Source organism: Castor canadensis, chromosome 5 (genome assembly GCF_047511655.1).
Source record: "Castor canadensis chromosome 5, mCasCan1.hap1v2, whole genome shotgun sequence".
Classification (NCBI taxonomy): Eukaryota; Metazoa; Chordata; class Mammalia; order Rodentia; family Castoridae; genus Castor; species Castor canadensis.
In genome coordinates this window covers 50,599,254-50,619,357 of record NC_133390.1, presented here as the reverse complement: position 1 = coordinate 50,619,357, position 20,104 = coordinate 50,599,254, and positions in this window count along the sequence as shown.

The following is a 20,104-nucleotide window of genomic DNA, read 5'->3' as shown; positions in this document are numbered from 1 at the left end:
GGGTACGCTTTTACAAAGGTTCTTAAGATGTATCAAATATATCATACTTGAATTTCCCCCCTCCACTTTTGCTCACAGTTCTGGAAGTGGAAACTCCAAAATCAAGGTGCTGAAGGCTGTTTTCTGCTTCTAAGATAACACCTTCCTGCCATGTTCTCTGAAGGTTATGGTGGAAAGCAGAAGGGCAAAAATGGACTCAATGTTATGCGATGCCTCTTTTGTAGGGGGCTTAATCCCATTCTAAAGTGAGAAGCCCTCATTAACTAGTTACCCTCTAGATGCACTAGCTCCTAATACTATTGCATTGGCTATTAAATTTCAATAAGAAATTTGGGGTGGGGACACCAATATGCAAAACAAAGGAACTATTCACATAGAACCATATCATAAACTCTTTATAGTTGATAATTATTTCTTAATTTTCTCAAGAAAATAAGAAATAGGGTAATTTTAAATGATGTAAACCTACATATTTATTAATCAAACTAAAATATTTCTTTTCTCTTTTTGCCCAGAGTTCTAGTCTTTCTGTTTTAAACCTTCCAACCCATTGCTCACAGTCTTGCATGTAGGGAAGTTGGATAACAAAAGCTCTCTGAGCTTACAGATTTTATTATCTGTAAGGTGGAGCAAAATCCAAAGCTCTGATGTTTTTTCTCTCACATTTTGTACCTGTACCCCAAGGGAACCTCAAAGGCTCCAGATAAACATGTCATCTTTTGTGGAAGTATCAAATTTTTAAAAATGTTTGGGAAGTAATATAGTCTTGATAATAAAAATGTTCAGATTTATCACAAAATAGAAGATGAAATCTGTAGGATTTTATTTATTTATTTTATTTTTTAAAATTTTCTACGTTTATGTCACTCCTTATATGAGAATCAACTCAAAATGCAATAAAGACTTAAATATCAGGCCTGAAGCTGTAAAATTACTAGAAACAAGCATAGTGGAAAAGCTTCATGATGCTGGTCTTGACAATGATTTCTTGGAAGTGACCCCAAAATTACTAGAAACAAGCATAGTGGAAAAGCTTCATGATGCTGGTCTTGACAATGATTTCTTGGAAGTGACCCCAAAAGCACAGGTAATAAAAGTAAATGTACATAGACAAATGGTATGGTATTGAGTTTTAAAAGGCTTCTGCACAGCAGAGGAAGCAATATAGTAAGAAGACAACCCAAAGATTGGGAGAAAATATTTGTAAATCATATATCAAAGAAGAAGCTGATATTCAACATATATAAGAAATACACTCAGTAACAAGAAATCTTATTTGAAAATGAGCAAACAACTTAGGTAGACATTTCTCAAAAGAAGACATACAAATGGCTAACAGATACATGAAAAATGGTCAACAACTCTAACCATCAGAGAATGCAAATGAAAACCATAATGAAATATCACCTCATGTCTATTAGATTGGCTAAGATGAAGGATAAATCTTGGTGAGGGTGTGGTTAAAAGGAAACCCTTAACTACTTGATACAATCATTTTGGAAAATAGTATGGGTGCTTCTTTAAAATTACCATATGATCCAGCAATCCCACTTCTAGTAATATCCCAAAGGGAATTGAAATCATTAGGGCAAAGGAATATTTGCACTCATATTCATTGCAGCATTGTTCATAGTAGCCATGATATTAAAACAACCTAAGTGTCCATTAGCAGATAAATGGGTTTTAAAAATCTGATGTATAAGCACAGTAAAATACTCTTCCACCGTAAAAAAGAGGAAATCCTGTCATTTGTGATGGACGTTGTGAGTACATTGTGCAAGATAAATAGTTATAAAGCACATACCACATGAGCTGACGTATAAATAAAATCTCAAACAGTCTAACTGAAAAGTAGAGAGTAGAATAGTGGTTACCAGAGGCTGGTGTATGTGTGCAGGTGGGGGGAAAGTATTAGTTCACTTAGATAAGAGGAATTAGTTTTAATATTTGTACAATGTGGTGGTGACTACAGTTAATGTATATTTCAAAATAATGAGAAGATTTTAAATTGTGTTAGTAGATCTGTAGGATTTGAAAACATAGGCTACTACTGTGTGTAGTACTTTTTGGATGATGTGATACAATATAATATTTATAGTGGAATCTCTGTACTCACCTCTTAAAGACTTTTTTAATCTTAGGCAAGCTACTGAGCCTCTACATCCCTCAGTTTCTTTCTCTGTAAAACAGAGCTGATAACTATATGTAGCTTACAGAGTTAACATGAACATTAAAGGTACTTGGCTCAATGTCTGGCAGGTAGTGAACACACAAGTGTTGGCCATAGTGAGTGCTGATGGTGGTGACATGGTCAGAAGCTTGGAGGTAAATTCATGTTCCTAGGTTACTATGGTAGAAATGTCTTGCAAAGCACTGCTCTGGAGACATTAAGTTCTATATCTGCCATCTTCCTTTTGGGTTTAGGTATTCAGAACATGCTGAGGAATTAGCCCTTTGCACAAAAATAAAGGAGAAATTATTACACTCAGCCTTGGAGCCAGTGGTGCTTGCTAGATATATATATTCTCCCGGTCAGTAGAAGTTAAACATTATCTTCAAGGGAGAATTTTGGATGGGAAAGATAGTTGGCCAGTGAGTGGGAGCAAGAATGGAGAATCAAGGTCTTTAGTTTGAAAGTCTTCAAGTGGTTCAACTTCCTTCAAGAGCAGCATTTGGGATTGAGGTCAAAGGAGTAAGCCAAGATGAGATATAGTTAGCATGGGTGCTGCTACTTTTCTCTTCTACAGCCATAACTGACCTTATCACACTTTTTCTAACAGAACCAATGTGTGGTTTCAGACTTATTCTCAATATGATTCTCTAAGCAGACACTAGTGACTATCACTTGAGAAATCTATTTCTAGGTAGCATGAGAATTTTTAGGAGTTTTGGACACTATTAGTAAGAAAAGTTAGCAATAGAAGTAGCTTCAAAGATGGACCTGGTTGAATGAGAAGCCTGTGACTTACCGTATTTTGATCTTTATTTTCCACAAACTGTTTTAATCCAGCTTTTAGGATGAAAAGCAGTGAGATAAAGCTAATGAAAGATGCTTGAATGCACATATCAATTTTGTGACTTTCCTGGTATATTTGCATTTTAAGAAGTTTGATAATCAAAATGAATAGGTGTTATGTTGGAACTTCATCCATGTGGTTTTGCATAAACTCTTCCCTGATTCTGCCTAGATTAGTTGGTATTTTCTGTTCTCAGATGGTGAGGGGTAAGTGCAGACTACATCAATGCCCAGTCATTCATGCCAGTCCCAACAGAGGCTCAACAGGGGAAGTTTAGGTCACAGGTAAGAAAGGTAAATGCTATATCCCTGTGGTCAGTGAGTAAAACACAAACATGGAATTATTTTAATTTTTGTCAGTCATCGCCACCAATTTCATTAAGTTGAATGTCTATTCCTCACTGTGTAGCAGGAATTTGGCTTTATCTAAAGAGAGATCAGGCCTTTTTGCCTTTGGCTACCCTATGCTAGTTGCATTCAGATCATTGCCCATTAGACAGAAAACAGCCTTGATCAGTGAACCATGTGATGGTACACCTATGTGAGCATCAACCTCTACCATTTTCTCCATGAGTGGGCAGGTGATTCTTTTCTTCGCAGGTAGCCACAATCCTTATGATGTCTGGATAAATGTCTGTAAAGCCATTTTTGATAACCTGAATGGCATAATCCACTTGAAATAATCTTTTTCTAGGAGGCAAAGTATTAACACCCCAGTCATATTCATACTGGGTGAAGAACATAGCAAGGGCACGGGAGGTGTTAGAAGCTACATGGGGATTCTGAGGGCCAATGTGACACCACCAGCACTGAACTCAACCACATGGCTACAGAACATAATCAATTTTAAAATGAAAATGAGTTAGCTCTAAAGTCAGAGGGAAAAACTGCATTGTTTTTAATTTTTGAAAATATTTAAAAAATGCAATTTACTAAATGACAACTGGATTCTCATCTTATTCTGCATTTAATTTGCTGGGATTTAAAAAATTAAACTATACAAAGAAAATATGTATACTAACATAGGGGCACAGTTAGAAAAGGGAGTGTATTTTGGTAGTCTTTTCAAATACTTGTATCAAAATTTGACAAGTGAGAGCTTCTTCCTTCCTTTCCACCTTTCCTCCTTCCCACCTTCCTTCCTTCCTTCCTTCCTTCCTTCCTTCCCTCCTTCCCACCTTCCCTCTTTTCCTCACTCCCTTCCTTCCTTCCCTTCCTCCCTTCATTCCTTCTCTTCCTTCCTTCCTCTTCCCTGTTCCTCCCTCCTTCTCTTCATCTCTCTTTCTTTCTCCTTTCTTTCAAAGGCCTGGAACTTTCAATCTTCCTGCATTACTGTCCCAAATGCTAGGATTACTGGCATGCACCATCACATCTAACTAACAAATGGTAGTTTCTAAAGGATGGTGGCAATGTAGAAACTAAAGCTATATTGTGAACTTTTTATACTCTGTTACATTAAAACTTCCATGCTGAGTAATCTTTCACCCATGTTTTGTAATATCACTTAGTCTTCATCAGAAAAAATGCTGGTTCATCTAATTAGGGTTATAATACATATACTATCTTAAACAAACAAAAATGTTGTTTTTTTTCTTTTATAAAATCAGAGAACAGAAGGATGGAACAGGTCCTGCCTAGTGGGTTGGTAGTATTGATAGGGGGAGGAGGTAGGGAGGTGTGAGAGGGTGAATATGGTGCAAATACTGTATATACATGTATGTAAATAGGAAAATAAGACCTGTTGAAAATATTCCAGGAATGGGAGGAGGGAGGATAAAGGAGAATGATGGAGGTGGTGAATTCAAGGATATTTGATATATTGTAAGAACTTTTGTGGATGCCATAGTGTACCCCTACCCAATATAACAGTAAAAAACATTTAAAAAACCCCAAACAAAGGAGTACTAAAACATACTCCAAATTACAAAATAAATACCTAAGTTCATATGGATATAAAAGCATGCTTACATAACTAATAGAGAATAAATAAATCTGCTTTGTAGAATTCCAAATAAAAAATATTGGTTCATTTAGTTACTATGATTTTCCAAATGTGGGCACATTTCATTATTCTATTCTTCTAAAACCACACTGCTAATCTTATTTGAAAGGTCTTTAAGGACAAAGAAGCTGTCAAATGGTGACACAAATTTTCCAAAATTCTAATTTTACTTGAAAAGTTGAATTGTATCTTTGGTAACAGACATTATGAGCTGATTTCCTAAAACTTACAGGCTTACTTTGTTGATTTTGAGAAAACATCTGGCTACAGCTGGAGTCTGAACAACTATAGTTTGTCTATTATTCATTCTTTCAAGTGAAAATGGTGTTTATGGTAACCAGAACATTGCCTGTGTTCTAATATGGAAACTGTTAATAAGTTACTTCATGTAGCAAAAGGACATTGCAGATGTAATTCAGTTGAGGATTTTAATAGAGGAAATTTATCCTGGATTACCTGGGTTGGCTGGCCCATTGTAATCACTGGGATCCTTATAAGTAAAGCAAGGAAGTATGAAACTTGAGGATATTGGTTCTGTCTTTGATGATGGAGGAAGGGGCCATGAGCCAAGGAATGCAGAAAGCCTCCAGAAGATGGAAGAGGCAAGGAATGGACTTTCTTCATTGGCAACACATATCCTAGGTGAGTCTGATGCACATGCAAATTTTAGAAGAATGACCCTAACTCTTTGTGTCTCAAGTTCTTCAGCCATTAAAAATGCTCATCTTATTAGATGTTGTCAGATCACTTCTATAACCTTGATGTGATCAATTACCACTATTTTTTTTTCATGACCTACTCTCATCCAAAAGTTATGGGGTCATACATTTTCTCTCAACCAAGAAATTGGCTTACTTATTCTTCATTTGAAAAGTTAAATGCATAGGTACATGGTGGAGAGACATCAGTGAATGGAATTCACATTTATTTTTTTGCAATGATTTCCTGCTATTTAGAAATGGAAATATTCACTATCTTGGTCTGGCCAAAATGTTTGTCTGCTGATGAATTAATTTGAGAGGCAAGGCCTAAAATGGAACTAACAGAATGTACAAACATGCACGAAAGGCTGTCTGTTGGAAGGAAACCTCAGACATCCATGGAATAGCCCAAATGTGCTCAGGACAGAACGGGGCACGTAGGGCACGGCTGACAGAAGACCCGGGCTGTACAAACGCAGTTACAGGAAATTGGATCCTGGGAAGTACTCTTCAGCCTGTGGAATCATTCTGCTCTCATTATCATCACCAGATGACATTAGATCTTCCTTGGCACAGGATGCTGAGCTGGACCCTGCACTCACAGAATGACCAATTTTCCTGAAGCAAATTCCTGTGCTGCCAGAAGCAAGGGACAGTTTCCAGATGACTGCTGAGCCCTTCTTTCTACACTGTTTTCTTTGCATGATCATGGTATGTCCTGGATTTCCTAGCCTGGACCTAATTTCACTCTTCTTGGTAGGATGAATAAATCTTTAGTTAAATCTAAACTAACTGATCCTCATTTATTAGACCATGTATATATATATACACAGATATATATATATATTATAAATACACAAATCAGGAAAAAAAATCCTCTTTGTCAGGTCATATATTCCAAATTTTGGATCACAAACCAAGGTGATTTAGAAAGTCAGGTGAAAGAAATAGGAGAGGGTTCTATAAAAGGTCCTAGAACTAATTAATAATAAACAATGACTAATGGTCAGCTCTGACTGCTGAAGACTCTATCAATTCGTGTAAGTATGTATGTATATTCTGAATTCTTCAAAAAGTGTTCTGACCTGCTCTACCTTACACTTTTACCCTCCAAATCTGTGAGCTAAACAGACTTTTTCTTTATAAAGTTCTCAGCCTCAGTTATTTTGCTATAGCAACACAAAATGGACTAAGATATTGTCCCTTTTGATGTCCTTAGAACAATTGAATGCATTTCCCTTTGCCTGGATTTCTTAGATGACCATGAATGTCTGATCTGACAAGGAATATATTTTTCTTATTTGTGCATTTATTTATTTGAAATGCCTCTTAAAGGGAGGCATACTTTCTGATGCAAATTTTAGTTGCCAATTTAATGAATCACCTTTCCCCCCCATTTTGCTTATGTATTGGGGAGGGATCGTGGTTTTTGTGGGTCTCTATTTGGCTCTTGGCTGTCCACGTGGCCTCTGAGGGACCCTGAAGCTCTACCTGCTGATGCCTTGCCATATGCTACACTTGGACACTGTCATATCTGTGAGGCTGCTGTGAGCCTTCTGCTGCAATTATTCCCTCTCTGGTATTTGAAACCGACTTCTTGCCTCCTTCCCAAATGTCTCTGCTAGGACTAAGAACATAGGCCCTCCTTTTCTTTTTAATTTTAACCCAAGACTTAAAGACTTATATTTATTAGGGAGAGGTAACATTTTCCTTTCAAATCTTTGCACAAGATATTGGGTCTATATTCCTAATCTTTCCACTTTGGAATACTAAACACAGAGAAGCTCACCTTTTGAATTCTGTGTATTGCACTGCCAAAAGTGCCCCTTGAGGTGTCAAACCGGCTGGATACGGGGAAAACAACAAGCACAACACAGCTTAGTTTCCCAGAAGTCATACTCTACCTTGCTACCTAAGTAAGCTATCCCTTGATATCTTAAAGCTCCCTGTGTGTAATTTTTTTCCAACTATTTTTCCTCCCTCTTGCTACATACTCTGAAACCCAGGAACAGTCTTTCTGCAGTCCTGATGGTTCTCTTTGCAAACAGAATCTGTTCACTGCAGATGCTGGTGTAAAACCTTCCAAGACCTCTCTTTCTTGCCTTTGGTTTCTTTTGCAGAACTCAAACTTCTGAGAGAAAAACCTAAGAAACATGGTTGTAATATATTATGGACTGAAAAATGCATGTTGAAGTCCTGGACTCCCAGTAATTCAGAATGTGACCTTATTTGAAAATAGGGTTATTGCAGATATAATTAGATGAGATAATATGGAAATGGGATAAACCTCAAATTTAATATGACTGGTGTGATAAGAATGTGGCCACATGGAGATGGAGAATTGCAGTGATATATTTGTAAACCAAGACCCACAAAGCCTATTGGCAAGTCATGTGAGGGTAGGAAGGGGTAAGGAAGGATTCCCTACAGAATTTAGAGGGGGTATGGTTCTGCTAATACCTTGATTTTGGACTGCTAGCCTTCAGATATATTTCATTTGTTATGGTAGCCCTAGAAAACTGAGACATAAGCCATTAATGCTTATATACCTTATATATTTCTGGTTTCTAAAAAATTGAGGTTAGGACTGGAAATGTTGCTCAGTGGTAGAGCATTTGCTTAGCATGTGTGAGATCCTGAGTTCCGTCCCTAGCACCACCCCCAGCACAAACACTAGTAAAATGCATAAAGCAAAATTACATAAATTTTAAGTGTATTATTCATTTTTAGATGTTTCAATACTTTTTTGTATAGACTTGTGTAACTGTTACTTAGATAAATAGATAAAATATCTCCAGGACCCAAGAGGCTTCCTTGGGTTGATTCTCAGTCAATATCATCTTCCCTGACCACAGGAGGTAACAATTATTCTGACTTCTCTCATTCTCTGTTAGTTCTATTTATTCTTGAATTTTACATAGTGGAATCTTAATTGTGTTCTCATTAGTGTCTGGCTTCTGCTTAGCACAATGCCTGTGAGATTAATTCCTATCATTGTCTGTACCTGCAGCTCGTTGACTTTAGACTTAAGGATGATATAGCTCTCCACACTGCTTTGAATAAAAATTAGCTCCCTTTCTGTTTTATTATATAAATTGCTACCAGGAGTTGATTTAATTTTGTGACATAATTTTTATGAACTGGAAATGATGAAGTTGTTAGCATAAGAGCTTGTAATAAATTTGATTTTAAAAATAATTACAAACACGTCTACTTGGATCTGCTACTTGGTAGAATGAAATTAGGTATTATAAACTAGAAGAAACCTGTATATAAATTGCATTCATCACTGAAAAGGCCATGAAGAGGTTTTGCTGACCACTAGAAAATTTCAAGAGAATCAACAGAAACATTGGATTTAAAAAGCGTAATATATTTCCCATGACCCAGTAATTACACTTCTAGGAATGTATCTCAAGGAAATAACTAGATTTGATAAAAGAGTTAGATACAAGGGTATTACATTTAACATTGTTTATGGTGAGGTGAGGAAGTAGGAATGGGGGAGAGGTGAGTGGTGGTGGTAGGAAGTTTGGTTAAGTAAATTAATTTAACAAAACCCAATTTTTTGTCCTCATCTGACCTCAGATTGACTACATTTCCATTTATGGTCAATGATGAAACACTCTTCCATCCTTAAAAATCATGTATGTTTTTCAGAAGCATATAGTATATCATATATATTGTATATTGTTTACTGGTAAAGTTGTTACTAAACGAGAAGCAGGATGATCTCACTTTTATAAAAACATGTAAATACAGAATAAATCTAGGAGGCTAACTGCCAACATGCTAATAGTAGCTACTTCTAAATGGTAGAATCATGGGTGATTTAAATTTTCCTGTGCTTTTGGATTCCTTATTCATTTGTGTATCACTTCATAGCACTGGGGGCAGACACTCTACCACCTGAGTCATGCCTTTTCCCTTTTTCTTTAGCTATTTCTTGAATAGGGTCTCATGTTTTTGCCTGTGCCTGAACTATGATCTTTTATTTGTGCTTCCCATGTAGTTAGATGACTTGTGTGAGCCACCATAATCAGCCTTTTGATTGAGATCTCACTTTTTTCTAGGACTGGCCTTATGCCGAAAATTTCCAACCTAAGCTTCCCAAGTAGCTGAGATTACAGGCATGTGCCACCACTCCTGGCCCCTTGATTTCATTCTTCTTAATGTCTCCAGAAAAAGTCTATTTTTTTAGTTGTAAAAAATATATATGTAAGCTGTATCTCAGGGACTAGGTGCAGAACCTCTAAGGATAAGGATAACAGAACCCACTGTGCTCAGGTCCCTTGTATAAAATAGTGTAGTATTAGCATATAGCTACACACATTCTTCCATATGCTTTGAATCATCTCTAAATTACTTATAATACATGATACAGTGTAAATGCTGTAGAAATTGTTATACCGTATTGCTTAGGGAGTAATGCCAACAAGTTTGTATATGTTTGGTACAGACACAACTACAAAGACTTAACTATATTTAAAAAAAATTTATTGTGCTGGGTGGGGGTACATTGTGATATTTACAAAAGTTCTTATAATATATCAAATATATCATACTTGAATTCACCCCTCCTCCATTCTCCTTTATCTTCCTTCTCCCTCCATTCCTGGAATAGTTTTAACTGCATTTTTGATCTATGGTGGTAACTGAAACCACACATTTCAAACCTGTGGATATGGAAATCTGACTATATACTCAAGTCTCTAAAAATATACTTTCTAGCTTGGTATGTAGGAAACCCAATCTCTAGCAATCTCTAGCACTGAGAAAAAACCCAACCAACCAACCAAACAAACAAAAAAGTCTCACAAAAAACAACACAGTGCACCATATGAATCTCATGAACAATGACTAAAAAAAATTTTAACATGACACAAAGAACTTTATGGAAAGATAACCCATGTGGTCCACCTGTTGCTCTGCCTTCTGTAAAGAAGCAGCTATCTCCATCTTGGAACTGGGGAATGAATGCATATAGGTTTGTTGGATCACAGAGGGCAAGAAATTGGAAGAGGAATGTTATGGTGTGAATACTTTTTGCCCTCAAATTCATATGCTGATACTTAACACCCAATGCAATAGTATGAAGAGGTGGGTCCTTTAGCAGGTAACGATATATAAGGTTGGATCTCTCATGACTAGGAGAGATCCTAGGCCTAAAAGAGGCCTAAAAAGCCAGGTGTGGTGGTACATACCCGTAATCTCAACACTTGGGAGGCTAAGGAACAAGGATCATGAGTCTGAGGCTACATAGCAAGACCTAATTCAAAAATGGAGAGGATGAGCCAATTAGGAACTATGAGTGATACATTTAAGTTGTTTATAAATTTCCCAGCACAATTTTTTGTTATAGCAGCCCAAGTGAACTAAGACAGGGAGTTTTCTAGGCATTTCAACTTCAATGTTTCAGAGATAGAAACCAAATCATAATTTCAGATTAGATTTGAGTGTGAAGAATTGGGACCAGTGTGTCCTTGTGGACTCACAGAGATCTAGGACAAAGAAGATTTGGATGTGAGGAATGAATGAATGAATGGTGGTTTCTGAGATTGTCTCCCTATATGAAATTTGGGGCTCTGCATTTTTACTTTGTCTTCTCTAATTCTCTTGCATTTGTGTCTTTCTTAAAAAAATAATTTATGTATCTCTCTTGTCTCTTACAGAAAAAAAGATGTCTGGTTTAGGGAGACTTTGTTCTGGCATCAGGCATTCACTACAGTCCTATGAAATTTATCAGATTTTTTTCTCAGCTGTCCTCAAATTTAGTGCATTTTCACTTAAGGTCAATAATTTTATGGAAATTTGGAACAATAAAATATTCTTCCCTGTTGTGTATTGTACTCATCTTTTTATGATTTCTCTCCTTCCTTTTTCATTTCTCTCTCTCTCTCTCTCACACACACACACACACACACACACACACACACACACACACTCTTAAACTAATCCTATGGAGACAATTAGTGGCTGGGATTTGCTTTGTCTATAAAACTTTGTTTTATAAGTCTTCTTCCTACTTAATTTTTCATCATCAATTACTATTCTTCAGGTCAAGATCAAGAAAGCAGCAAACTTCTCCCCTCTCCATTTTTAATCTGTTTCCAGCTGTTGTGAACTTACTTTCCTCATTTTCATAGATGTGTTAGTCCTCATCCATTTTCTTATGAGGCGGAGACTCAGGCTGGTCTACAAAATACTGACACAGTGCTGTTCTGTGATGAGATGACCAAGGACTCATGTATGTGTTTTGACATGCTTCTTTATACCTCACAGAATTCTCAAGAACTCTGATAGAGTTACCATCTTGGCTATGTGTGACCATGAGCTTAGGTATGACTGGCTGACTCTTTTGCTTCATGAGCATTGGGCTATTTTCTCTTGATAAAAATGTCCATCGGCCAAGCAGATGGTTACTACTGGCTTGGGAACTCGTCTCGGGGGTCCTTCCTCTATGATCCTGCTCTTATGAGTGCTTCTGGCAATGAACCTTCTACTTGCTATTGTTGAGCATTGTCTGTGGGTTCTAGTTATTTAGAATTCAGACAAGAGACTTGGCTTGGCCTGTTATAGTCTTTTTTTTTCCTGTGAGTTGCATTTTTATGTTTTTACCATTGATGTCTGCTTTTGTAATCTTATCTCTTCTTTTTCCAATTGATTTTCCAGTAAGAGTGACCACGTTTGTGGTCATATTCATAATGTAGACTTGCCAGATTTTGCAAATCAAAATACAGTACAGCCACTTAAATTAGAATTTCAGATAAATAGCAAATAATTTTTGGTCTAAATATATCCCATGTAATATTTGAGACATGTTTATATTATAAGATTACCATTGCTTATCTGGCATTTTAACTTTAACTGGCAATACTATTTTCATCTGACTTTCTGTGTTCAGAGCCTGTTCCTACTGAATTAACACTTTCTTCAATAAAATTCAGGAAATCAAACCCAATCAAATACTTTTCTCCCTTTGTGATTACAAAGGGAGAAAAATGCAGAGAGTTAAAATGTTGATGGAAATGAGTTTCTATTTGTGGAATTTGATATGCCAACCTAACTTCTGGGGCTCTGTGCATGACGTTCCTCATGTTTGGAATTGACCTTTCCTCCAGACTTGCCTCTCTTGTTCTGGCTCTCTCTCTGCCTTGCCTGTCTAGTTTTTGCTCCTTCTTTTGGATTCAGTTTCAACACTCTTTCCTGAGAAATTTTCCTTAATTATACAAACCTAATGAGTAAGTGTCTGTCTTTGCATACTCACAGCATCCTGAACTTCCCCACTAGGGAACTTGCTTATTGTCCTTGATCCTTGAGAAGAAGGCCTGTCTAGGTCTTTATTGTTTCCTCATTATCTAACATATTCCCTGAATGAGTGAGGAATTAATGAATAAATACAGAGGACTGGTGCTGGGGCTGAGTAGATAGGTAAACTTAAAGAGTCTCTAATAAAAATTTTCATCAGAGAAAATCAAGAAAAATGTGCTTGATTCTGGGAGAATAAACCAAAGCCAGAGGGGAGGGATGATTTTATAAAGAGCAAATACTTTTCAATTGTATTTCTCTAGCTCAGACTTGGTGATGTCACCTTAGGTCTCAGTGCAAGGGGACTGAAAGAGAGCACTACAGGAAACAGCCATGCTGCTAGGACCTCCATGGATGTTGGTTATATTCAACATCATCAGCTCTGCAGCTGCTGTAGGAGTAAAGACTGTGCCTTTGGAGTGTTGTTGTGACATTAAGTGGGTGACTGTGCTATCAGCTTTGGTGGTTTGTGACACAGAAACCCATAGATGTGGATTCCTCTGTAACAGGTTCTATTGCCACATTGAGCAGGAAAGACAGAAGAAAAGGTCAAACATCCACAGTAAATTACAGGCATGAGTTCCTGCACACTCAAAGGTGCAGAGAAATCTTTGAATATCTAAGGGAAAATTGGAGTTTTGGCTGAGTAGATGGAGCACACAGCCAGAAAATTCTGCTTCTAATAAATTGTGACCCTATTTTTACCTCAGGTTGGTATGGTTTGTGAGACATGAACTGTGTATCCATTTTTGCTAGCTTCTTTGTTTAGAATACTCATAAGTAAGGATGATGGCTAATTCTTCCTCCTGTACTGTACTGGGGAGTTTATAGTTTCTCTCTGTAATTAAATTGCAGACTCTGAAGGAGTGGAGATTTTTATGAGACAGGGGAAAATCTGATAAACTGGCCATGTCCTTACTTGGAGCAGGGTTATGACAACGTGTCACAGGAAGCATGCTATTCACTAATACTTTTAGATGAAATGGTTTGCTTCTTTCTTTTAATAGAGTAAGATTTTTCAGATAATTATCTATACTTTCTGATAATTAGAATAGCACAAAATCGGAATGCTGGGGCCCTTCTTCTTGATGAATACATTCTGACGTCCCCTTAGGATGATTTGTATTTTCCTATTTACTACTGGATACCATGTCAACATCTACATTTTCCCACTGAGACAGTAAATGGAGGAGAAACAATGCTGGTTATTACAATTTTTTTAAATCTTTGTTTTAGACTGTAATTGAAAGGGAAATAGTAATAGGTGAGCAAAGCAGGGTTAAGATACTTATAGTGAAAGGAAATAGCCTCTTAAATCAGTTGTCAGGCTTGAATTTACATAGGGTTGTGCCATTTGACAAGGAGACTGGAACTCTGACCTGCTCCTTGCCCTCCAGGTTCTCTTAATGTAGTCATATGTTATAATCACCTGGGGAGTTTTCACTTCACTGATACCAGAGAAACATCCCCTGAAAATTAAACCAGAATCTGTAGGGTGGGGTCCAGACATCAGCTATAGATTGAAATTTCCTAGGTGTTTCTAGTATGTCACAGTTTGAGAGCTACCATTCTGGAAGTGTACACAAGTATTTGCCAAACTGGAGTAGTGAAAATAGAGACCAGATTTCAGAAACAGACTGTTGGCTTCTAAGAGACAGCCCACCTGGAAGGCCTGAGAGATACAGCAAGATGATGGTGGGTGGCACTGAATCCAGCCATCTCTGTAACTATGTATTGTCCCAACCCACAGGCCCAGCAAGAATCTTGCATCACACACATTTGCACACAAAGAGGCTATTGCTCTATTCTTCTTTTTTAAATCTCAGTATCTTAGGGTAGTCTTTTGATGTTTGAAAACCTACGGTGTGAATATGAATCAATGGAAAAGAAAATAATGAGCCCAGGCTGGCTCTACAAATGCATGCCCATGTGTGTACGCATGTGGATGTGTGAGTGAGAGAGAGATGAGCAGAACATGGCAGTTCTTTTGAGACTTGATTTTCCCCCCAGGAATTCATGACCACATGTAAAACAGAGAAGAAAAAATCCACACTTTGCAGAAGTATGGACACCTGGATGGATTAGGTGGTCACTGAGCATTTCTCTAGAGCAATGGTTAGGGATGGGAGGAAACAGTGGGAATGGGCAAATGATGAACTCTTCATCTCTCTGTGGGGCATGTGGAGCCTGGGTATGAAATCCTTGCCTAGCTAGTGTTGGTGATAACAGACACTAGGATTTAGTGTCTATTTTCTTTGGGATTCTAGGATAATTTAGGGAAGTTAATTGTTTAGGGGTATTTCTTGGCTTGGAGAATTTTAGGAGATCTTATGGACCACATTGATCCCACTACACCACAAGAGGCAGGCAATGTCCTGGCCTGACTTAGGGAAGGAAACTTCCATGAAGATTTTTGTGTCTCAAAAATATGTCTTGTACCGTCCTTCCAATCTCACCCACTTAGTCACATTACAACTCATGGTCTATTAACAGGACAGGCCAGAGAGAGAAGCATTTGCTGTGCATCTTGTCCTAATGGTACCCTGACAGCTGATCTGTGACTCTATGTTTTTCCCTGAAGCAAGTTCAACTGTGCTCAAGACCTCAGGTTAGCTATATTTTACAAGGAATTGGGTCATAGGTTCCTACTGAGGAGTCCTGAAAATAAGTAGGAAATAACAGTATAAAGAGAGAAACAATAGTGTTTCTCTAAAGACCTTGATTGAAATGAAAGAAGAAAAGGAAAAATAATTTGCAAATCTTAAGGCCATTCCACTCTGAGAAAATACTTCATTTATGTTTGAATCACAAAGAAACTTTGAATATTTTTCTTGAGGTTATTTTACTCATTTTATTTCACTGTTAGTCTTCCATTTAATTCATAACACAACTGCAAAAGTCTCAGACTGTGGCACCTAAATATATCAGTGATCTTCACTATCACTAATTCCTATAACATTATTTTTATAATTTTCTATGGGAACCACTTATAGGTCTCTTATTTCACAAAGATGGTGGCAGACTCACAGTAATAGCTTTTGTATAGTATTTCATCTTTGAGCAGCACCTCAGGGAATTGAAGTTTATTACATTCTAACTGAGGACTCATAAAATCTGGGGCATGTGTCCACAGCAAGCTCAATGACATTTGGCTATTGATATCAATGGTGTTGTAATAAGTGCTTATAAAGTCTGTGAAACCCATTTTCTTGGGTTACCCCATGATGTACAATAATGAAATATGTCTTCATCAATCCCTTGCCAGCATAAGACTCTACACCCTTGCACTTTTCAATTTCTTTAACAAAACAAGGAATTTGGGTAGTATAGGAAGACAGTTTATAATGAATATCAAGATGAACAGTTAAAAACATAAGTAACTAGGATTTATGGGGAAAATTGCTTGGAGGAAGGATTTGAGAGAGGTCCTGATGGCTGAGAAGAATAAGAGAAAAGTGAATGATATGACATTCTGGGGGTGGGTGGGGGAGTGGATATTTAAGTCAAGGTATGGGGTTATAAAAGAGGATGGTATATTTCAGAGACTATTAGCTAATGCATTTGTTTCCTAAGGCTGCTATAACAAATTACTATAAACTTGTTGGCTTAGAACAACAGTAATTTATTGTGGAAGGTAGAAGTGCTGGAGGCTCTGATGAAGAAATCATTCTTTGCATCTCTTCTGGCTTTTGGCGGTTGTCGGCAGTCCTTTGTGTACCTTGGTTTATAGAGTCATCATTCAACTTCTGGAGCTGTCTTCATATGGCCCCATTTCTCTCTCTCTCCCTCCTTCCCTTTCTTCTTTCATCCTCTCCCTCTATTAGTTCCTCTTCCCAAATTGTGACCATTATACATGATGTCATTCTTTTTTATAGTCTAGATTCCAAATATGAGAGAGAGCATGCGATATCTGTCTTTCTCAGTCTGGCTTATTTCATTTAACATTATGAGCTTTAGTTCCTCCATCCATTTTCTTTCAAAAACGTAATTTCATAGCTTATGGCTAAACAATGCTTCATTGTGTATATGTACTACATTTTCTTTATCCATGGATCTGTTGACAGACATCTAGGTTGATTTCATAGTTTGGCTATTTTGAATAGTGCTGCTTTAAACATGGGACTTCATAAAACTAAAACGTTTCTGCTCAACAAAAGAAATGGTTTCTAAACTGAAGAGGACACCCACAGAGTGGGAGAAAATAGTTGCCAGCTACACATCAGACAAAGGACTGATAACCAGAATATATAGGGAGCTCAAAAAAACTAAATTCTCCCAAAATTAATGAACCAATAAAGAAATGGGCAAGTGAACTAAACAGAACTTTCTCAAAAGAAGAAATTCAAATGGCCAAAAAACACATGAAAAAATGCTCACCATCTCTAGCAATAAAGGAAATGCAAATTAAAACCACACTGAGATTCCACCTCATCCCTGTTAGAATAGCCATCATTAGCAACACCACGAACAACAAGTGTTGGCAAGGATGTGGGGAAAAATGAACCCTCTTACACTGCTGGTGGGAATGTAAACTAGTACAACCACTCTGGAAAAAAATTTGGAGGCTACTTAAAAAGCTAAACATTGATCTACCATTTGATCCAGCAATACCACTTTTGGGGATATACCCAAAAGAATATGACACAGATTACTCCAGAGGCACCTGCACACCCATGTTTATTGCAGCACTATTCACAATAACCAAGTTCTGGAAACAGCCAAGATGCCCCACTACTGACAAATGGATCAAGAAAATGTTGTATTTATACACAATGGAATTTTATGCAGCCATGAAGAAGAACAAAATGTTATCATTCTCAGGTAAATGGATGGAATTGGAGAACATACTGAGTGAGGTTAGCCTGGCCCAAAAGACCAAAAATCGTATGTTCTCCCTCATATGTGGACATTAGATCAAGGGCAAACACAACAAGGGGATTGGACTTTGATCACATGATAAAGTGAGAGCACACAAGGGAGATATGAGGATAGGTAAGACACCTAAAAAACTAGATAGCACTTGTTGCCCTCAATGCAGAGAAATTAGAGCAGATACTTTAAAGCAACTGAGACCAATAGGAGAAGGGGACCAGGAGCTAGAGGAAAGGTTAGTTCAAGAAGAATTAACCTAGAAGGTAACACACATGCACAGGAAATCAATGCGTGCCAACTCCCTGTATAGCTATCCTTATCTCAACTAGCAAAAATCATTGGTCCTTCCTATTACTGCTTATACTCTCTCTTCAACAAAATTAGAGATAAGGGTAAAATAGTTTCTGCCTGGTAGCGAGGTGTAATGGGGGGTAAGTGAGGGAGTGGAGGGTATGAAAGGGGGTGGGGGGAAGGAGGGAGAAATGACCCAAACAATATATGCACATATGAATAAGATAAAAATTAAAAAAAAAAGCACACTTTCATGAGACCTTCAAAAAAACATAAACATGGGTGTGCAGTCATCTCTATTGTATGCTGACTTAACATTCCTTCGGATAAATACCCAGGAGTGGTATAGCAGTGTCTGTGTCTTAAATCCTTCTTTCCTTTCTCTTATAAGGATATCAGTCTTTTAGGGCCTACCCTAAATCTTAAGTAGTCTCACCTAGAGATCCTTAATTATATCTCTAAAGACCCAACTTCAAGATAAGATCATAATCACAGGTACTAAGGGCAAGGAGCTAGGACAGGGACATGTCTCTTTTGGGGGGTGGGCACTATCAACTAACTATAGAGAGTAAGAGAGGGTAAGGTTAGATGGATGGGATAGTTTTGCTTATGTCAGGTCCTGAATTTTCTTGGGTTATAGTGGAAATCCCAATGTAGACATCTTAGTTATTAGTCAAAAATTGGCATGTTTACAGGGAGAGTTATGGGATGGGTTTATGTGGGGTTATTTGCTTTGAGGACTGAGGAGAAATCAATCTGAGGGAAAGAAAAGTCAAGATTCGTAAGCTTGGTCTAAGGGTTATAGATCAACATCAAGTAAGAGGTTGTCTTCATATACCATGAGGTGTTTGCCCAGATTGGCTTCTAGCAACCCTCCTGGGCTCCTACCAGGGCCTTCAGTCAAGGACAAGGTGAAATTCATCCAAAACTGTAGTCCCAAGGTAGCACTGTGTTATATCCTAGCATAATGGAGACGAAGATGGAGAAGATGACCCCTCAGAGTTTGGAGCATCAGTAGAGGAACAAGATACTTTGGAAGTAATAAGAACAAAATATCTCACCTCAGTTAGTTGAGAAATAGCGTCAAGGGGGACCTGGAGTCAATGTGGCCAACCTCAGGAGCAAACAAGTTCAGCTGAGTCCTAGGTGTGCAGCCATTGCCATGCTAACTCAGAGGATACCACACCTTGTCCTTTCTGATACTATTTATTTCTTCCTGCCTGAAAGCTTTTGTGTATATATCTCATCTTTCCAATTGAGTTGTAATCTTTTTGAGGATAGTGGCTATGTTTTAAGTTTATATACCATTAGCAAAATGCTGAGCACATCTCACAATCATAGTCCATTCTTTTTGTTAGCATATGTTCATTATACAGGGGGAGATTCATTGTGCCAATTCTGAATAGACTTACATTGTACATTGACTAGATTGTCCCCACCTTGCTTGCTAGATGGAAACAGACTACCAATGACATTGGACATGCCATCTTTTTTTCTAAATAAAAATGATATCAGTTGCTTTTATTACCAAAATAATGTGTGCATAATCTAAGAAATGAAATCTTCACAGGTATACTTGGTGAGAGTCACCATCCTACCATCTCTTCATTATTTTCAATATTAAAAACAAACACACAAAATCAATGACAGAGATGATAGTTTTGCTCTAGAGTGGAAGAATGACTCATATCCACTGTTAGTCTTCCTATTGCCCCACAAATTTTTGGGCATATACTACTGCTCACATATACACTGTAGTTGGCTTGATGGAGTCAGGAGAATGGATAGGAAGGTGAGACAGGATGAAGGCTCAAAAATCACTCACTAAAAGGTGTCTTTCAGTGGCACTTCCTATTTTTTTTGAAAGCAACTGAGGAGTGCAGGGTATAAAGAATAAAGATTACAGTTAGACAA